Raw genomic sequence first — 17,963 nt, 5'->3', positions numbered from 1 at the left:
ACCAGAGGTGGGGGGGGGGGGCTCACGTTAACTGGTGCTGTGAGCAGGAAGGTTGAGAGCTGGTGGGGGGGGATGGGGGGAGAAGAGGTGCTGCGGTTAAAGGGGAAATGTACTCGAGTCTCAAATGCTCCTGTTAAAATGCAGCTCGCGTGCATCTGAATGTATATGCCTGGGCCTGCTTCTTCCCCTGCCGGTCGGCCCTGTCCCCGTGCTCAGCCGCACTGTCTCTGCCAGCCTGGCCTTGTGCCCTGTGGCTGAGCCCCTTGTAGACTGCTGTAGACGGCCCCCTGCCCTGGCCCCGCTCCTGCTCTGGGCCTGCTGTGGCCTCTCCCCTCTGGTCACTAATGCACAGCCAGCGCCTCGCCCTGTGAGAAGTGCTTCTGCTCAGGGGGAGCTTGTGGCCTGTGTCAGGGGCAGGACCCCCGGGGCCGGCTGTGTGTGGGGAGGGCCAGCGGCAGGTGAGCAGGACTAGGGCGGCGCGGGCCCGCGCATCCCTGTTTGCCTACAGTGGAGGACGGGAGCAGGGGCCAGAGGGAAGGAGACCTGCCGGGAGCGGTGTCTGGGCTACGTAGGACAGCAGAGTCGGCAGCTTTGAGCTTGCAGCCTTGAGAACGGAGCGGGGACTTCCTGCAGCTGGCTCACTTGGGGTCCTGTCTCCTCACGCAGGGACACCGTCTCGCACAGTGCCTGCCGGGAGAGAAGGGAGCAGAGCCCAGCTCCGCTCACGGCCCAGCATTCAACCAGGCCTCGCCCCCACTGAGTTTCCCAAGGTTGGATAAAGCCCGTGGTCCTTTCCCAGGACAGTGGCAGGCCTTCCCAGGAGAACCACCGGAGGCCGCTGACCTTTCCATTTCCTCACCGTCTTCCTGGAGGTCCCGCCAGTCCAGCCAAGGCCGTTGAGCCCTGGGAGTGGAGTCACACAGAGGTGAGGACAACCCCCACGCTGACTATGCTCTGCCGAAACTGGCCTCCCTGCCGACGGCCCGGTGTCCTCCGAAGGACCCTGGGACGTGGCCAGTCTACACGCAAACTCACCCTGTGACCAGCCCTAGATCCATGAGAAGAACCCCAGGGGTTCACTCTCTACGAGGCTCCTCCTCCCCAACGACGTTGTTGAATGTTTAGTGCGTGGTAACATCGACTCTTTTTACCTCTGCTTTTGCCTGTTAGGTGCCGTCTACAGGGGGCTCCCTGCGTGATCGGACCTCGACGCCTCTCTCCCTCTGGCCCGATTCACAGTGTAGTCTTCCCCGCGGGCCTCCTTTGGCCACACTAACTTTCCTGGTACCAGCCTTTTCCTGACTCTGGGTTTGGCCGTTGCATTTTCCTTCACCCCAGCTCTTCACCTGATAATAATCTGCTCATTCTTCAGGCCTCAGCATCAAATGCTCTCTTCCAGGGAAAGCCTTCCAGAACTTTGACAGTGAGCTGTGGAACAACCTAGAGGAGAGAGAGACCAGAGCCAGGCATGTCTGTCAGAGGCTAAGACCTGATGGCAAAGCCCAAAGTGAGATGTGCATAAGCCAGACTGGAAGAGGAAAGGAGAAGACAGATTCTGGTGACCAAGCCAATGACTTTGGGAGTGAAAAACGCACAGAAGTTGGCAATTCAAAGATACCCTCTGTTTACCACCGTAGGATGCTCAGTTTCAGGCATCTGTGTCCTGGGAAAGACAGAGGCGCTAACTGAATTGGTAGCAAATTTCTAACTCTTTTATGTGGGTCACGTTCTGCCAGGAAAATGGAGAGTTTCTTACAAGAGGACCATTTCTTCTCCTTGCATATGTATTACTTTTTACTTCTAGCAGAATCTGGCTTTCTCAGCTCTGGACATCTTATTTATCATGCTTATCTCAGCGCTCTGGCTCTTCATCTGCGCTCGGCCGGAGCCGGAGTGGGAGGCGGGGCAAGGAGGCAAAGCTGTCTTCCCCCTCGATCTTACTGTATCTTGAGTCCCAGTAGGAGAGACGGCAACTCAGTGTTACCTGATGGGTCTGTGACTGGAGAGAATATGATGAAAGGGGGAGCTTGACGAGACGAGGAGAGGAAGTGATTTGAGAACCCAGCGAGGACTGTAGCCGAAGGGGGGGTTGCTGTGGTCTCCCATACAGGAACCGGCCACACCACCGCCCCCCCATCCCCCCAGGCAAGGCTCTAGAACAATGCGCGCCCTGCGGCTCTTTCCTCCCACCCTCCTGTTTTCTGCTGGTGTCCACAGTGGGCTCATGTCAACGGGCACCGGAAGGTGAAGAAGCTCCATGGACACCGTTTACCCAGCGCAGCCTCCAGGGACAGGGCAAGGTGGACAAGAAAGAGGAGCAGATCCGGAGGGACGCATGGAACATCCCACGCTCTAGTACTGATACACAGAACAAAGCAACACGCTAGAATCGGGCCATCATTCTCTGAGCGCTAACTGTGGACCTAGCATGAGGAATCGTGTCAAGCTAAAGCGGGCCTTTGAGTGGAGGGGAAAGTGAAAGCAGGTCCTCGGGGACAGGAGACTGGCGCCCAGGCCCAGAGGGAAGCAGGCACCCCAGGCAGGTAGAACAGGAGCAGAGAGGCTGCAAATCCCCTTTCGGGTTCCTGCTGCCAGTTCTCGAACAGGCCTGGTGGCCTGTTTTTGTGAAAGTCCCTTGATTCCGCACAATTTCCCCTTTACATGAGACAGCTTGAGGAAGTTTCCATTTTTTAAAAAAAGATTTTATTTATTTGGCGGAGAGTGCGAGCACAAGCAGGGGGAGCAGCAGGCAGAGAGAGAGAAGCAGACTGCCCGAAGAGCAGGGAGCCTGACGCGGGACTCGATGCCCGGACCCTGGGATCATGACCCGAGCTGAAGGTAGATGCTTAACTGACTGAGCCGCCCAGGCGCCCCGGAGGTTTTCAGTTCTTAGGACCAAAGAACTTTGGGTATACTTCCTTTGGAACAAAAGGACCTTGAGCTCACTTCATTTCATTTCACCCGCATGACGACTCCCATTTTAAAAACGAGACTCTTGAAGGTCCCAATAAGATTAGATCATCTTCGTGAAGGGAGCTGGGACTCACACTTGGGTCGGCCTGACTCCACACTTTGGAATTTTCTAGGACTCTACCATCTGGCAAAGCTGGCCGAAAGCAATTTCCAAAACCAGAAGGGAACTCCACCCTTGACCAAGGCACCCTTGTGGGGAAGCTGGCCTCCCCATCTCAACTGGCCAGCTAAAGCCCGTTGGGGTTCTGCTGAGGAACTGGCAGGCATGGCCACCCGGCGCCTAAGTGTTTGACAGGGTCAAGAAAGGGACCAACCCTGGACTGGTCATTCTATAGCCCAGTTTTTTGTTTGTTTGTTTCAAGAACTCTTAGGAAAGCAATGTATTTGCAAATGCTGGAATTCCTTAGATAAATGCCGAGGACAGGGTTGACTGCACATGGGAGTAACCCCCCCCCCCCACAACACACACCCACCCACATCCCCAAGTATCCAGTACCCCAGCCCCGGAGGTAGACTGAGTTGTTAGAGGAGGAGGGCCTGCTCACCTCGGGCCCCTCCCAGAGCCCAGGGTGAGGCTCTCAGCGGCGCCCCCCCCCCCATCCCATCCGCAGGCTCACACCCTGTCAGCTTCCCCACCTCAGAGCAGGAAGGTGAGGTGAGGTAATGTCTCCACTAACCCACAGTGGCCAGGAGATGAAAAGAATCTCAGAAATGCTGTGTTTAATTTAAAGCAGACCCAGCCCGCCTTAGCCAGGCTGCAATTTCACTCAGAATAACCAGTTTGTTTTTCTTGGACATTCCAGGAACTCACTGGCCACCCCCTGTTAAGTCCCAACAGGAATGTTAGGGGGGCCCCTTGCTGGGGGCACATGCTGCCTGAGGTTCTGCCCTTTTGCTGCTTCTGGGTCTCTCTGGGGGCACGGGGGCTCCTGCTTCAGGGGACTGGTCTCCCTTTGCCCCCTGTGGCTCCTTTACCCCCTGCACCTAATGTGGTGTCCGGAATTCTAGGGGTAAAAGGTTGTCATATAGAGAATAATAACCACATGCTCGATCAACTAGCAACGTGATCTGTTTATCAGGTGCTCTGTGTGTTCTGCTAAAACACTTCCTAGTTACTGGCTTGTCAAGTCCTTTCAACGTCCCCGGAAGGTGTATAGAAATTTCTATTGCTCTCTTTTTATAGATGGTGAAGCTGAGGCTAAGGGAGTTTACGTAACTTGTCCCAAGTCCCCCAGCTGGGATTGGAGCCCCCCCAAGCTTTGGGTCCAAAGCCGAGGCTCCCCTCAGCCACCCATCCAGACCATCCCCTCCCTCCAGGAGCCTGGGGTACTTTGCTTCAAGGCAGGTGCCCTTGTTGGCCACACTGGTGTGCGTGCAGGGAGTGCCCTGGGGACACTGGGGTGACTGCTGGTGGGAGGCAGTGCTGTACTCATGTCCTTCCTTCTAGTTGTTGACATCCTCACTTTGCTTTGGGTTGAGTTGGGGGCTTCCAACCCCTGTGAATTTTGCTGTTCCGGGGGATCTCCTGGACTCCTGACCTGTGAATATCAAGTCTGGGCTCAAAGCAGGGCAAAGCAACCCGTGTGATAAAGAGGCAGGCTGCAGGGCCCTGCGCCGGGCCCGTGACCTCGGCAGCCCTTCCTGCCCCAGCCTCAGCTTCTGCTCCCCGAACTGGTAAATGGAGATGGGGAGGGGGTGGGGCAGCAGGCTCAGAGTCATCTGGCCCTTCTGTCCCGCTCATGCGCCGATGTTGCCTGGGATCAGATGTGTGCAGCTAGGCCTTGGCTCTGGGAGACGATGCGAGGGAAGCAGCAGGAGGAGGGATACTGGAGAGTGGCTTGGCTTTCAGGGAAGCTTCCAGGACTTGGAAGAGGAGAAAAGAATGGGTGGGGCCTGTAGCAGAACCAGGGACTGGGTGGCCCAGACGGGTTTATTCTCGGGCCCTGAGGCCAGTTCCAGAGCCATTTCCCGGAACATGGCCCTTCTCCTCTCGGCCAGGAGGCACAGCACACGGCACTCTCTGAGCACAAGCCGCCCAACTATACAACAGATTTTCTCCTTTTCAGCTTCTAAAGAGAGGCTGCAGTGAACGGGCTGCCAGCAGGCCTTCTCTCTGCACTGTATCCACCACTCCCAGGGCGCAAGGGAGCTAAGAAGTGAGCTCTCTGGCCTCCCTGCTGCGCTGCCTTTGAGATCACGGGAACGCACAGGATGGGTAGTGGGTCCTGAGGCAGGTGAGACTCCCCTTGGTTCCCCAGGCCGGGCCAGCAAGAGGAAAGCTGGTGCCGCTGGCAGGCGGGCAGCCAGCCAGGAGCCGGGGCGCTGTAGGCCTGGGAGGGGCTGATAAGGGGCCTCTCAGGGACCAGCTGGCTCCGGGGACAATGGGCTTAGTGTGGGTGGCCTGGGCAGTTGCTTTTCCTCTCTCCTCCCAATAGAGGTTTCTATGGCACCCAGACACTGACTTGGCCACAAGTGTCAGTGGAGACAGTACATGGGAGTCCTTGAGTCCCAGCTTCTCCCCTGGGCTGCAAATACCCTGCAAATACCCCTAGTGCTGTGCTATGGGACTCCCAAGTCCACTCAGCCCCCTCCTCCACTCCAGGAAAGGGTGGAGACTTGGGGTTTTTCTGGGTGGACATTGTATGAGGTCCCCACCTAGGCCTGCATTCTTCAGTTGTTCATCTGGGGGCAGGGGACAAACAGGTGACACAAATCCCTTTTGTACATTTTCCCAAACCTAAGCCAAGAAACTAACTCCCCTCCACTGACACATCTGTAGGAATGATACATTCTGGGGCTAAGTTTGGAAAAATAGGAGAGGCACTTGATAAGATACCAAGTCATGAGGACATGTAATTCTTTAACTAAAGAAGCATTGAAACTAGTTAACCGAGTTAACCCTTAACAAGAGACGGCTAATGGCAAATGTTATCATCAGTGTACAAGCAAATGCTTTTGACCTGGGGGTTCTCCGAAGGCTTTGTAGAAGAGCTGTTCTAGGAGCCGGGCCTCAGCAGCCACAGTCAGTACGGCAGAGGCGCAGAGGGAGAAGGTCTAGGGAGCCGTGGGGCGCGGGTGCCTGGTACCATGTGATGGGGGTGAGGGTCTGAAAGATCACAGACCCTGGATTAGGCTTACAGATCTAGACTGTGTTTGGCGGTGGAGACCTCTGGAGTTTTGTTTTGCGTGGGGGTGGGGAAAGGGGGGGAGGGCACTATTTAATTAAAATGGGGCTTCAGAAAGCCCACCCTCTAAAGTGCTCTAAACAACAGCAACGATCTCACACAATTTTCAATGCCCACCCCGTATGAACCCACGCCTGCTGTCTCACCCCCACAGCACTGGCGAATGCTCTGGGTGAAGTGTGGAGGGGGCATTGGAAAGACCAGCTAAGGGATGGTGGAAGTGGGGGCTATGGAGGAAGATGGAGGAGGGTGGGAAAGATACAGGAGGTGGAGTGACCTTGGCAAAGACCCATTTTACAGATGAAGAAATTAAGGCTCAGCTAGGTAATACTAGATCTGGCCTTCCCTCTCTGCAAAACTTATCTTTTTTCCTTTGGAGACGCTGAGTGCCAAGTAAGCAATTCTCCAGGAGGACAGAAGTCCAGGAATGTGGGATGTGAAGATAACAGGGCTCGGACCAGGAGGAAGGACCTGTGCCGGTCCCGCCTGATTCCATGCGTCATCTTTTCTTCCTACCCTGTGGCAGGTTGGTGCCCCCAGAAGCAGACTCTGAGGTGGAGATTAGTGAGCAGAAAGTTCATCGTGGTGGGCCCTGGGGCTAATGTCCACGGGGCTCTTTCCTTCCTTCCTTCCTCTCTTTCTTTCTTTCTTTCTTTCTTTCTTTCTTTCTTTCTTTCTTTCTTTCTCTCTCTCTCCTTCTTCCTCCTCCTCCATCTCCCCTCTGCCTCCCCTCCACCTCCCCTCCTTCTCCTTCTCCTCCTTCTTCTCCTTCTTCTTCTTCCTCTTCTATAAGCATGTGTAACTTTTGTACCCGGGGAAAAAAAAATCACATTTAAATTGTAAAAAATTATGACATTTACTTGTCCGTTGATACAGCTGTGTATTGTGAGGGAAAAGGTGAGAGATGATGATTGCATGATGCGGAAGAGGACTATGGGACCAGCAATAATAGACATGTCTGGCCATATGCAAATCCATCATTGCTACCACCCGAAAGAGCTATCCTCACTCTCAGCAACAGGGATAAATCTCACGGATGCGATATTGAGAAAGACAATAGACACAAGAGAGTACATCCTGTATGATTCCATCTATATGAGGTTCAAAAACAGGCAAGACTAATCTACGGTGACTGAAATAAGAATGGTGGTTACCTTGGAGGAGGAATTTACCTGGGAGGAGGCAAAGGGAACCTTCCGGGGTGATGGAAATCTTTCATGCACTGATCCGAGTGGTGCTAACCCGGGGGTTATTTATGTAAAAGATCATTAGGCCATACTCTTAAGATGTGTGCTCTTTGTTATACAGGCTTCACTTCTGTTATTTTTTTTTAAGGAAGAGAAAACAAGCACTTTATTCCTGAAGTTACTTGCATTTCAGTGGGGATCTAGGCTAATAAAGACATTGGCTCTAATGATAGAATTTTATGTCTTTCTAGAGGGCCAAGGGAGCCTTGAAAACACCTTGTAGGCCATGGGTTTCCATTTTTTCAGCTCTCTAAATTCTGCCTCTGATTCTCCTAGTTCCCAGACCACTAATATCCTGCCCTCATGCTAGGGACTATTTTTAGAAATTGTTCAAGAAGAACTTCCTTTTGACTCAGCCCAACTCCTATCACAGGCTTGCAGAAGGGGATCCTGGCTGAGCACAAGGTTTCTTGGGGTCCTGTGCAGCCCTGGGCCTTCTTACTTCTAAAGACTCTGGCCCCGCAGTACTTCAAAATGTTAAGCACAGCCCTCACTATACATATTTATATATACACACACATACACATACTCATGTATATGTGTGTATATATATTTTTATTGCAAAATATATTTTTTTAAGATTTTATTTTTTAAGTAAACTACACCCAGCGTGGGGCTCGAACATACAACCCCAAGATCAAGCGTTGCATGCTCTACTGACTGAGCCATCCAGGAGCCCCATTGCAAAATACTTTTCAATTGTTTTAATAATTTTGCTTTTAATCATAAATAAATTTATTTATTTAATTAATTAAATAAAAAATAAATAAATTAATTAAAAAAATAAAATTTATTATTTAAAAAAAATAATCTGTACACCCAATATGGAGCTTAAACTTACAACCCCAAGATCCTGAGTTGCATGCTTAACCAACTGAGCCAGCCAGGTGCCCCTTTAATAATTTTTTTAAAAAAGATTTTATTTATTTATTTGACAGGGAGAGAGACAGCCAGCGAGAGAGGGAACACAAGCAGGGGGAGTGGGAGAGGAAGAAGCAGGCTCATAGCAGAAGAGCCTGATGTGGGGCTCAATCCCATAACGCCGGGATCATGCCCTGAGCCGAAGGCAGACGCCCAACTGCTGTGCCACCCAGGCAACCCTACCCCTTTAATAATTTTGCTTTTAAAAATAAGGATATGAGGAATGCACGTTATTTGTCGGCAGTCTTCACACATTCCTCAAGAATTCTTGCAGATGGGCAAACATTACTTTCAATTCATTCTTCAAATGTCGGGAAATGATTATAAATAGTACATTTACCAATTAACGAAGTTGACATAATGGTTTGCTTTGCAGGCATTTAATTAAACATATAGTCATTTTGATTATGTAGTTCCTCTTCGCATATTTTTCAGTAAGTGAATTTCTTCCCTAGAACTCAGACTTTTCCTCTGAGGGTACTGTCCAGTTGATAGACTAGGTCTGCCTGGGAAATCACCCTTTGGGCCAAGTGGGTGGGCTTGGCCAGCACGGTGGGGCTCCCCAACTGCCCTGCTGTGCGGGACAGGCTGTGGGTTGTGGGTTGTGGGCGATGAGCACGGGACGGTCTCCGAGAAGAGTCAGCCATTTCCCAAGTGTGGGTGAATGTCATCCCTTCTGGCATGTGGTGGTGGGGAGAAAGTTGAGTTCAGCAGATCCTTGTAATCATGATGCCGTATTGAGTCTGACCACAAATATGTGTTTGATGAGTCCTGCGTGAGTTCTCTCACATGGTAGATCCCGGCCAACTGACATGACAAGATGTCCAAGGCAGAGTCAAGGCAAAGGAAATTTTATGCAGCATAAAAAGTAACAGCCTCTTGCTGTGTGTGTGTGTGTGTGTGTGTGTGTACACGAGCATGGACAAAATCTGGAAGCATGTACCACTGCTTATTTTTGGAAAGTGTAATTACAGGGGAACTCTCACTTTCTAAGTCCCCCATCTGTGTCATGTTTGAATTTTTACAACGAGCACGTACACCCATCCTCGATATATGTGCTGGATAAGTCCTGAAACGTGTCAGCTCGTTCAAAATGCTTACCTCGAAACTACAAAATTAAGCTTCTCATAAATAAAGAAAGAAAACACTGGTGATATGTTCTAGTAGATTGAAAGCATCATGCCAGGAAGTCCTTTTTTTGGTCATTCATGAAATAGCGACAGTAAATAACATGTATAAATGTAAGTTAATGATTATTCAAGAAACAAAAGGCCACCTGACAAACATCGGTGAAGCCGGAGGTGGTGGTTTTGGCCTATAACCCTCAAATCCGTGTTTTCCCAAAACAGAGAATCATAGGGGAAGAGAAGAAAAAATAAAACAAGATGAAACCAGAGAGGGAAACAAACTATGAGAGACTCTTTTTTTTTTTTAAGATTTTATTTATTTATGTGACAGAGAGACAGTCAGTGAGAGAGAGAACACAAGCAGGAGGAGTGGGAGAGGAAGAAGCAGGCTCATAGCGGAGGAGCCTGATGCGGGGCTCGATCCCATAACGCCGGGATCACGCCCTGAGCCGAAGGCAGATGCTTAACGATTGAGCCACCCAGGCGAACTATGAGAGTCTCTTAAGCATAGGAAACAAACTGAGGGTTGCTGGAGGGTGGGTGAGGAGATGGGGTCACTGGGTGCTAGGCATTAAGGAGGGCACGTGATGTCATGAGCACTGGGTGTTATATAAGACTGACGAATCACTGACCTCTACCTCTGAAACTAATAATACATTCTATGTTAATTAATTGAATTTAAATTTTTAAAAAATCTGTGATTCTCCTTTTCCTCCATTTTAGTGAAACTTGCTTCCAAAATGTGTGTTGTGGGTAACATGTCAATCTTTGTCCTTTTTAAAATTTTGTGGCTCTGTCATTTAAGAAGGTGAAATTTGATGGAAAGGTGACCCTGGAGACCATTTCTCTAAGGGCTGGCAACTTTTTGATGAAAAACTGGCCTCTGGTTCATCCAGGACCTCCCAAGCATATCAACTAGTCTCTCCTCGTCATGCTATCCCTACCAGGTAAGGCCTTGGGGAACTCCCTGTCACAGAGTGTCCTCTCAGACCACCGGCAGGACCCAGCCTCCAGGCTAACGGAGCCAAGGCGGGAGGAGAGGGCGCTCTACCTCCTGCTGAGTGTCGGTGGTGAGATTCTGAACGCGGGGGGGGGGGGGCAGGGAGAGGCAGGCAGTGCATTACAGAACAAGCTCTATGTATCTTAAAAGAATTGATTTCTTTAGCAGTTTTTTCTCAAATGTGTAGAAATGAATCCCAAGTAAGTTGATGAATCAGAAAAAAGTCCTACACACGGAGTTTTCAAAAGAGAGGCTCAGGCTGCCGGTGCCCAAGCTGTCGTCGGTTGATTGGCTGATCCATTCGTTCAGCATTGGCTGCCCCTAAAGGGGGGGTTCGGGGAGGCTGAGGACCAGTGGAGGGATATCTATGACTGTCTGACGTATGTGACAAGCTATTTGTGACTGAAGAACTCACCATCTAGTGTGGTGTTTCTCAAACTCTGAGGACCGTCTTCTCATTTTTGGCCATATCTGAATATCACGTATACTATCGTTTATTTAGTATTTTTCTTTAGAGCCACTGATTTTTTCCCTTCAGTAAATTTATTTCTGAGAGAGTTTATGTATCTATTATGGACTGAGTGTTTGCGTCCCTCCAAAATTCTTCTGTTGCTGTAGGAGGAGGTGGGGCCTTTGGGAGCTGATTAGGTCACGAGGGTGGACCCCTCGTGAACGGGACCAGTGCTCCCATAAAAGGGACCGCAGAGAGCTCTCTTTGTCTCTTTTCACCCCAGGGGCTATGAGGAGAAGTGGGCAGTCGGCAGCCAGGAAGAGGTCTCTCACCAAAGCCCGACCCTGCCGGCACCCTGGTCTCAGACTTCCAGGCTCCAGGACCGTGAGGAGTAAATGTCCGAGGTTGATAAGCCACCCAGTTGACGATGTCTTTTTACAGCAGCTCAAACTGACACAGCATCGCTGTGAAATTACGGATTGCGATGGTCTTGGTGTTTTCTGATACACATTACGTAAGTATAAACTATGAAACTATTAAAATGCTTGAAATGCCCGTCCACCTGTTGTCTCGAGGCAGCCTGTGTAGCAGCCCGTGGTGTGAGGAGCGCTTGGGGAAACATCCGCTTTGTAGAGGAGACTCGACGTGCATAATGTGCATGAATAACTAGCCTGAAGCGGGGCCGGACCTGTGGGTGTGAGACCAGTGCTGTCCCACAGGCCCCGTGGTCAGAGAGCTCCTGTGTTTGGGACTTCATGCGCTGTGTGCCTTGGCTTGAAGTTTTTAATTACTTTTAAAATCGAGGTATAATTGACATATAACAAGATATTAGTTTCGGGGGTACAACATAATGATTCAATCTTTGTGTAAATTTTTGTTTTTTTCTAAAGATTTTATTTATTTATTTATTTTTAAAGATTTTATTTATTTATTTGACAGAGATAGAGACAGCCAGCGAGAGAGGGAACACAAGCAGGGGGAGTGGGAGAGGAAGAAGCAGGCTCCTAGCAGAGGAGCCTGATGTGGGGCTCGATCCCATAACGCCGGGATCACGCCCTGAGCCGAAGGCAGACGCTTATCCGCTGTGCCACCCAGGCGCCCCTATTTATTTATTTATTTATTTGAGAAGAGCGGGGGCAGAGGGAGAGGGAGAAGCAGCCTCCCCACGGAGCAGGGAGCTGGCCCCGGGGCTTGGGGCTCGATCCCAGGACCTGAGCCGAAGGCAGACGCTTCACCAACTTGAGCACGCAGGCGCCCTGGTATTTGTGTATATTGAGACATGATCAGGACAGTAAGTCCAGTTAACATCTATCACCATACAGAGTTACAAAATGAAGATTACTCTCGTAGCCGCTTTCAAATACGCAGTGCAGCATCGTGAATCATCACCACCCTTTACGTTACGTCTCCATGACCTGTTTATTTTATAACTGGAAGTTTCTACCTTTGACCTCTTCTCCCCCACTTCTGGCAAGCGCCAGTCTGTTCTCTGTATCTATGAACTCAGTTTTGTGGTGGTGGTGTTTTCAGAGTCCACATGTAAGTCAGATGATAGGGTATTTGTCTTTCTCTGTCTTATTTCAGTTAGCATAGTGCCCTCCAGGCCCATCCATGTTCTCACAAATGGCAGGAATTCCTTCTTTTTTTTCTTTTTTTAATAGCTGGATAGTATTCCATTGTGTATCTGTATACCACATTTTCTTTATCCATTCATCCATTGATTGAAACTTAGCGTCTTTCCATATTTTGGCTCTTGTAAATAATGCAGCAACGGACGTGGGGGTGCATGGGGTTTTTAAGAAATGGATCTCTGAGTTGGTATCGCGCAAGTGAAGTCCAACAGGACAGTGACACCTGGGCTGGTAGCTGGTGGCCTCGGCCCAGGCACCATCCTCTCTTCCGCCACCTCCTCCAGAAGTGGTCTTCGGTGCCCATCCTCCTCACTCCTAATGCCCTCGTCTCTCCCAGTTTCCCCGCCCTGCCCTTGGCCAGCAGCCTCTGCCACCCCTGCCCTGGCTGGAGGGGCCTGGGAACGGGGAGGGGGGGGCATGCTGTGTCTCAGGACACAGCCTGGGGGCAGCTGTCTCTGCATGGGGCTGGCGGCATGGCCCGGTCAGCAGAGGCAGACCTCTTGCCCTCCCCTGATGCAAGTCCCTAGAGCAGCCGAGGGCACAGGCTGCAATCCGCTGGGGGGTCGCCCGCCCATGGGCAGGGGGATGCCTGGCTCGACATGCCAATCCAGCAGCTTCCAGTGGGAGGGGAGCCCCACAGCCGATGATGCGTGAGAACCGAGCTGTGGAGGGCAAGGGTGGCCTGGTGCTGGCGAGGGTCTGCCATCGCATCCCCTTGCCTGAGGGAATGCAACACTAAATAGGAAACGAAAAAACACCATGACAGGACAAGAGATTTGGGAAGAAAGGAAAAAGCTTTATATTTTAGTGCCTTTAATGGCAGCTTTTCTTCTTTTTTGACAAGGGGCCTTGTATTTTCATTTTGTTAAGCCCACAAATTTTGAAGCTGACCCTGACCCAAAGCTGCCGCTGGGAAGTGTCACTGGGGCCAGGCAGGTACAGTTTCTAGAAGGCACCGGAAGATGTCACCCGGTGGCCCGGTGCTCCATGTGGCCACTGCGTTGGGCCTGGGAGTCTGATGGGATTTAGATCTGCAGGCCTGGGGACAAGTGCACCTTGGGGAAAGGAGCAGAGTTGGGAACTCAGGGTCTGCCCCAGGGACTGCAAAGGCATGGAGCCCAGGTGGGGGACCAGGAACCATGGGAGATGGCCCAGGAAGTGGGCAAGTTCAGGGCAACTGACGCAGGAAACTGGACTTGGTCTGTGGCCCGCAGGGAGACCCTGATGGCTTCTGCCTCGAGGAAGCAACAGGTGTCGGGAGACGGTGGTGGTGCTGTGGGGTGAGGCCCAGGAAGGGGCAAGATCGGGCCTCTTGCGGTGATCATAGGTAAGAAGTAACACCTTCCTTTACGAACCTTGAGAGCCCAGGCACTGAACGGCTGCAAGATGTTAATTCTAGGAGGAAAGAGTGAGACTACAGGCAGGGCGGGCTGTGGGAAGAGGCCTGAGCAGGAAGGAGGCCAGACGTGTGTTATCCGGGCCAAGAAAGAAGGATCCATGGCGGTTGTCTCCAAACTGTTTGGGTCATATACCCATGAGATATTTTTGAGCACACACCCTAATATGTGTACCTTTATTTATGCATAAATCACGCACTTGCACAAGCAAAACAAAACTTTGAAAAGGACAACTAAAAATGAGGATAAAAGAAAGTTCTAACAACTTCTGCCTGCCCCTCAGTGGACTGCTGTCTTGTGCACGCCAGATGTTATGCCTAGACAGGGGCCGAGCTTCTGGGCAGGAAGCCGCTCGGAGGCAGCTGGGTGGCAAGCCGTGTAGATGAGTTGGGGGGCGAGTGTCAGGGAAGTATCTGGAAGGGGAGCCTCAGAGGATCCTCACAACAGCCCACAGGCAGGAGCTGTTACTTCTCTGTTATTATGAGGGTGCTGGGAAGTCCTGTAACTCACCGGAAGTCACGGCCTGTGCCAGGATGTGGACCCAGGTTCAGCTGACTCCAGAGCCTGTGTCTATCCCACTGGGCCACGTGGCCTCCCCTAGTTAACTCTGGGTCTGGCCTGTTTCTTCCGGAGGAGCACATTGCTGGGGTTGAGCTCCGTTGTCAGGGCAGGGCCGGTCACCATAGATGGGGTGCCGGAGCGGACTCTGACAGCAGCCTCTCCACAAGTGCCAAGGGCGTCCCCCTGCAGGCTGTGCCCTCCACCTGGGGCCTTCATCCGTGGGTGCACTGGAAGCTGAGGGGCTTTGGAGAACTGATTCTACCCCCTTGGCCTCAGGTGGTGCAACTCTGAGGTGTGTTCCCAACCCTCCCCCAGAGGTGCCCCACCTGAGCCGTGGGTGCTCTTAGAGGTGACCTACTTATTAAGATACTCTGTTTGGGCTTTCTTCCCTTCCCTTCTGTCCTTTCTCTGTCTTACTCCCCGCTCCTGGGATGGCTTCTTGACTAAGCTACCTTCCCGTGGATCCCCGTCTCTGGGGAACCTGGTCCAAGCAGGCCTACCGGGGAGAGGAGCCATGTAACTCTGTGGCTTGCGCGTCCCACTCCCTCTGCCTAGGCCTTGGCAAACATTGCCAAACAATCCTGGCATTCTTTTCTATAAACCAACAGTTCTCCCCAGGACACCTCAGGCAATTGTTAACAATCAGCTAGTGTTGACAAGTGAGTTGAAATCGATTTGACTTGAGTTCCAGAAAGTTTACTCAGGTTGCTTTATGGGGAACGGATGGCAAGGATGAGGGCAGAGGCAGAGAGACCAGTTAGGAGGCTACTGGAATAATCCAGATGAGAGATGACAGTGGCTTGGACCATATTAGCAGCAGTGGTAAGAAGCACAGGGTTCTGGATGTATCTTGAATGTAAGCCGACAGGATCTACCAACTGATTGCATGTAGGACATGAGAGGAAGAAGGAAATCAAGGGTGACCGCCAAGTCGCTGGGCCCAAGCAACTGAAGTTGTCCTTTTCTGAGGTGACAATTAGGAGGAACACAGTGGAAGGATAGGAGGTGTTACGCTTAGGACGCCCATTAGACATCCAAGTAGAGAAGTCGAGTTGTAAATTAGAGATAGAAATTTGGAGTTTAGGGTCAAGATCTAGGCTGAAGAGCTAACTTTGGAAGTCCCTCAGTCCTTGAGACTGGGTGAGGTCGGTAAAGAGTGACAGGGGAAAGGTCCAAAGCCCGAACCTTGGGGGTGTCCCAGTGATCAGGGTCAGAGGAATGTGAGAAGGAGAGGCTAGTGAGGTGAGAGGAGATCCGAAGAGAGTGCATGTCCAAACCGGAGTGCGTCAGAAGATGGCGTGATCTACTCCACCAGGGATGCTGCTGATGGTTTTTTTTTTTTTTTAAGATTTTATTTATTTATTTGACAGAGAGACAGCGAGAGAGGGAACACAAGCAGGGGGAGTGGGAGAGGAAGAAGCAGGCTCCCAGCAGAGCAGGGAGCCCGATGCGGGCCTCGATCCCAGCACCCTGGGATCACGCCCTGAGCTGAAGGCAGACGCTTAACGACTGAGCCACCCAGGCGCCCTGATGATGGGTATAATAAGATGGGTAAGGATGGAAATGAGGCAGTGAAGGGGCTAAATATTAGTGAAAACATGATTGTATCAGCAATTGCATATCTCAATTGGAAGAAGAATTATTGGAGTCTGTGTAAGAGAAGGAGTGAGCTGGAGAAACAGGGTATAGTGGCTGGAGCGTGGGGCACGGTGGAAGGCTCTCGAGTCAGTGGAAGTGATGGGTTCCAGGGTATGTCTGTGGAAGTGAGTGGTTGAGGTGGAAGTGACAAGGTCACTGGTCTCCACGCATAGGTCATAGAATTGGAGGCTGGGAGCTATAGACTAAATGTTTGTGTCCCACCCCCAATCATACCCTGATGTGATGGTGTTTGGAAGACGGGCCTTTGGGAGGTGATTCGATGAGGATGGGGCCCCCATGAATGGGATTAGTGCCCTTATAAAAGAGACTCCAGAGAGACCCTTGCCCCTCGTGCTATATGAGGACCCAGGGAGAAGGCACTGTCTGAACCAGAAAGTAGATCTTTACTAGACACCCAGTCTGCCTTGATCTTGGACTTCCCAGCCTTAAGAACTGTGAGAAATACATTTCTATTGTTTATAAGCTGCCAGTCTCTGGCAATCTGTTATAGCAGCCTGAGGGGACGAAGACACTGGGGCTTGGGGAGGATCTGTGTGGATATTGAAATCACCAAGAAATAAAGCTGGAGATAGAACAATGCTGGAGAGCATGAGAGTGACTCAAAGTCCTTAAGGAATGGAAGGAAGTGCCCTGGGGTCAGCAGGTGCCTGCAACAACGAGAGCACTAGTGGGATGGCTTGATGAGATTCCAAGGGAGAGTCAGCCAGCCCACTGGTTTTTTAAGAGGGAAGGGGGGAGAATGGTTTGGAAGTGGCAGTGAAGGGCAAATGTGATCCTGGCCCTCCCCAGGGCCTGAGTCTGAGCTAGAAAGGGGGCAGCCCCACTTCAGAGGCTGCCGGGGAAATAACCCCTCTCGTTCAGTTTCCCACATCATTTCTACTTCGCCGAAGAGGTTCGAGATACAGTACTTTCTGAACCCACATGGGATGCTGACCTTGGAAATTGTACCCCAAACCACAATTATCCATCCCCAATAATACTGGGACAATTTTTCTCCTCCGTTTGCCCAGTAGGTATATATTTGTCATCTCCAGATCTTGTATTTTAAAATGACCTTTAAAGTCCTTGTTTACAAAACCACGCGATTCTTTTCTTTGTGAGGTCATATCCCTAGGGAGACTTACTAAATCTGTGTTTAAATTTCTTTGCTTATTTTTTTCCACCAGTGTCATCGGGTGACCTTTATAAACATACAAGTTAGCACTGATTGAGGTCAATTAGGGCTAAGGCATCTTCCCCAGACAGTTGTCATTACTTGAAAAGAGGAAGGAAGGAAGGAAGGAAGGAAGGAAGGAAGGAAGGAAGGAAGGAAGGAAGGAAGGAGGAAAGGAAGGGAGAGAGGGAGGGTGGGAGGGAGGAAGAAAGAAAGAAGAGAAAGAAAGGAGGGGAACAAAGGAAGGAGCGGGGATGAAGGACGGACACAAGCAAGCATGCGAACAAGAAGGCTAGGAACTCCAATGTAAGAATACTTTGAATTAATCTTCTATGAGGGATAATTTTCAGGAACACCCCCCCCCTCCTTGCCTTATATTCCAGCATCTCTGACTCTCATCTTTATAGCCCCCGTGTCTGGAGCAGTGCCAATAAACATTGTGGGATGAATGGCCATTGTTGCCAAGCCCTAGCAAAGATTCCTCCAGGGCTCTTAGGACCCTGGGCCTCCGGTCCTAAGAGACACATCGGCCCCCACAGCCAGCCCAGGCCCTGCCTCTGCCCCCCCTCCCCCAGAGCTCCAACTTGCTTTTTTCCTCCTGCAACATGTGTGTTCAGAAGCTCTTTGGCTTTTATTAAATGCGACTCTACTGCTAATA

The 17,963-nt window shown here is 51.0% G+C and overlaps 1 protein-coding gene across 1 annotated transcript in view; it reads left to right on the top strand.

Annotated features, from left to right (window-relative positions):
- The first annotated feature begins 4,332 nt into the window (after positions 1 to 4,332).
- The window catches only part of ST3GAL5 (ST3 beta-galactoside alpha-2,3-sialyltransferase 5), a 117,482-nt gene continuing 103,851 nt past the window's right edge, over positions 4,333 to 17,963 (top strand). The window contains exon 1 of the mRNA XM_087863640.1: positions 4,333 to 11,418. The gene's annotated coding sequence lies outside the window, so the exon portion shown is untranslated. The remainder of the gene's footprint in view (positions 11,419 to 17,963) is intronic.

This window comes from Ursus americanus, chromosome 7, assembly GCF_024610735.1.
Source record: "Ursus americanus isolate L20-20 chromosome 7, mUrsAme1.1.p, whole genome shotgun sequence".
NCBI lineage: Eukaryota > Metazoa > Chordata > Mammalia > Carnivora > Ursidae > Ursus > Ursus americanus.
Note: the sequence above shows the minus strand (reverse complement) of the source record. Positions and strands in the feature narration are given on the sequence as shown.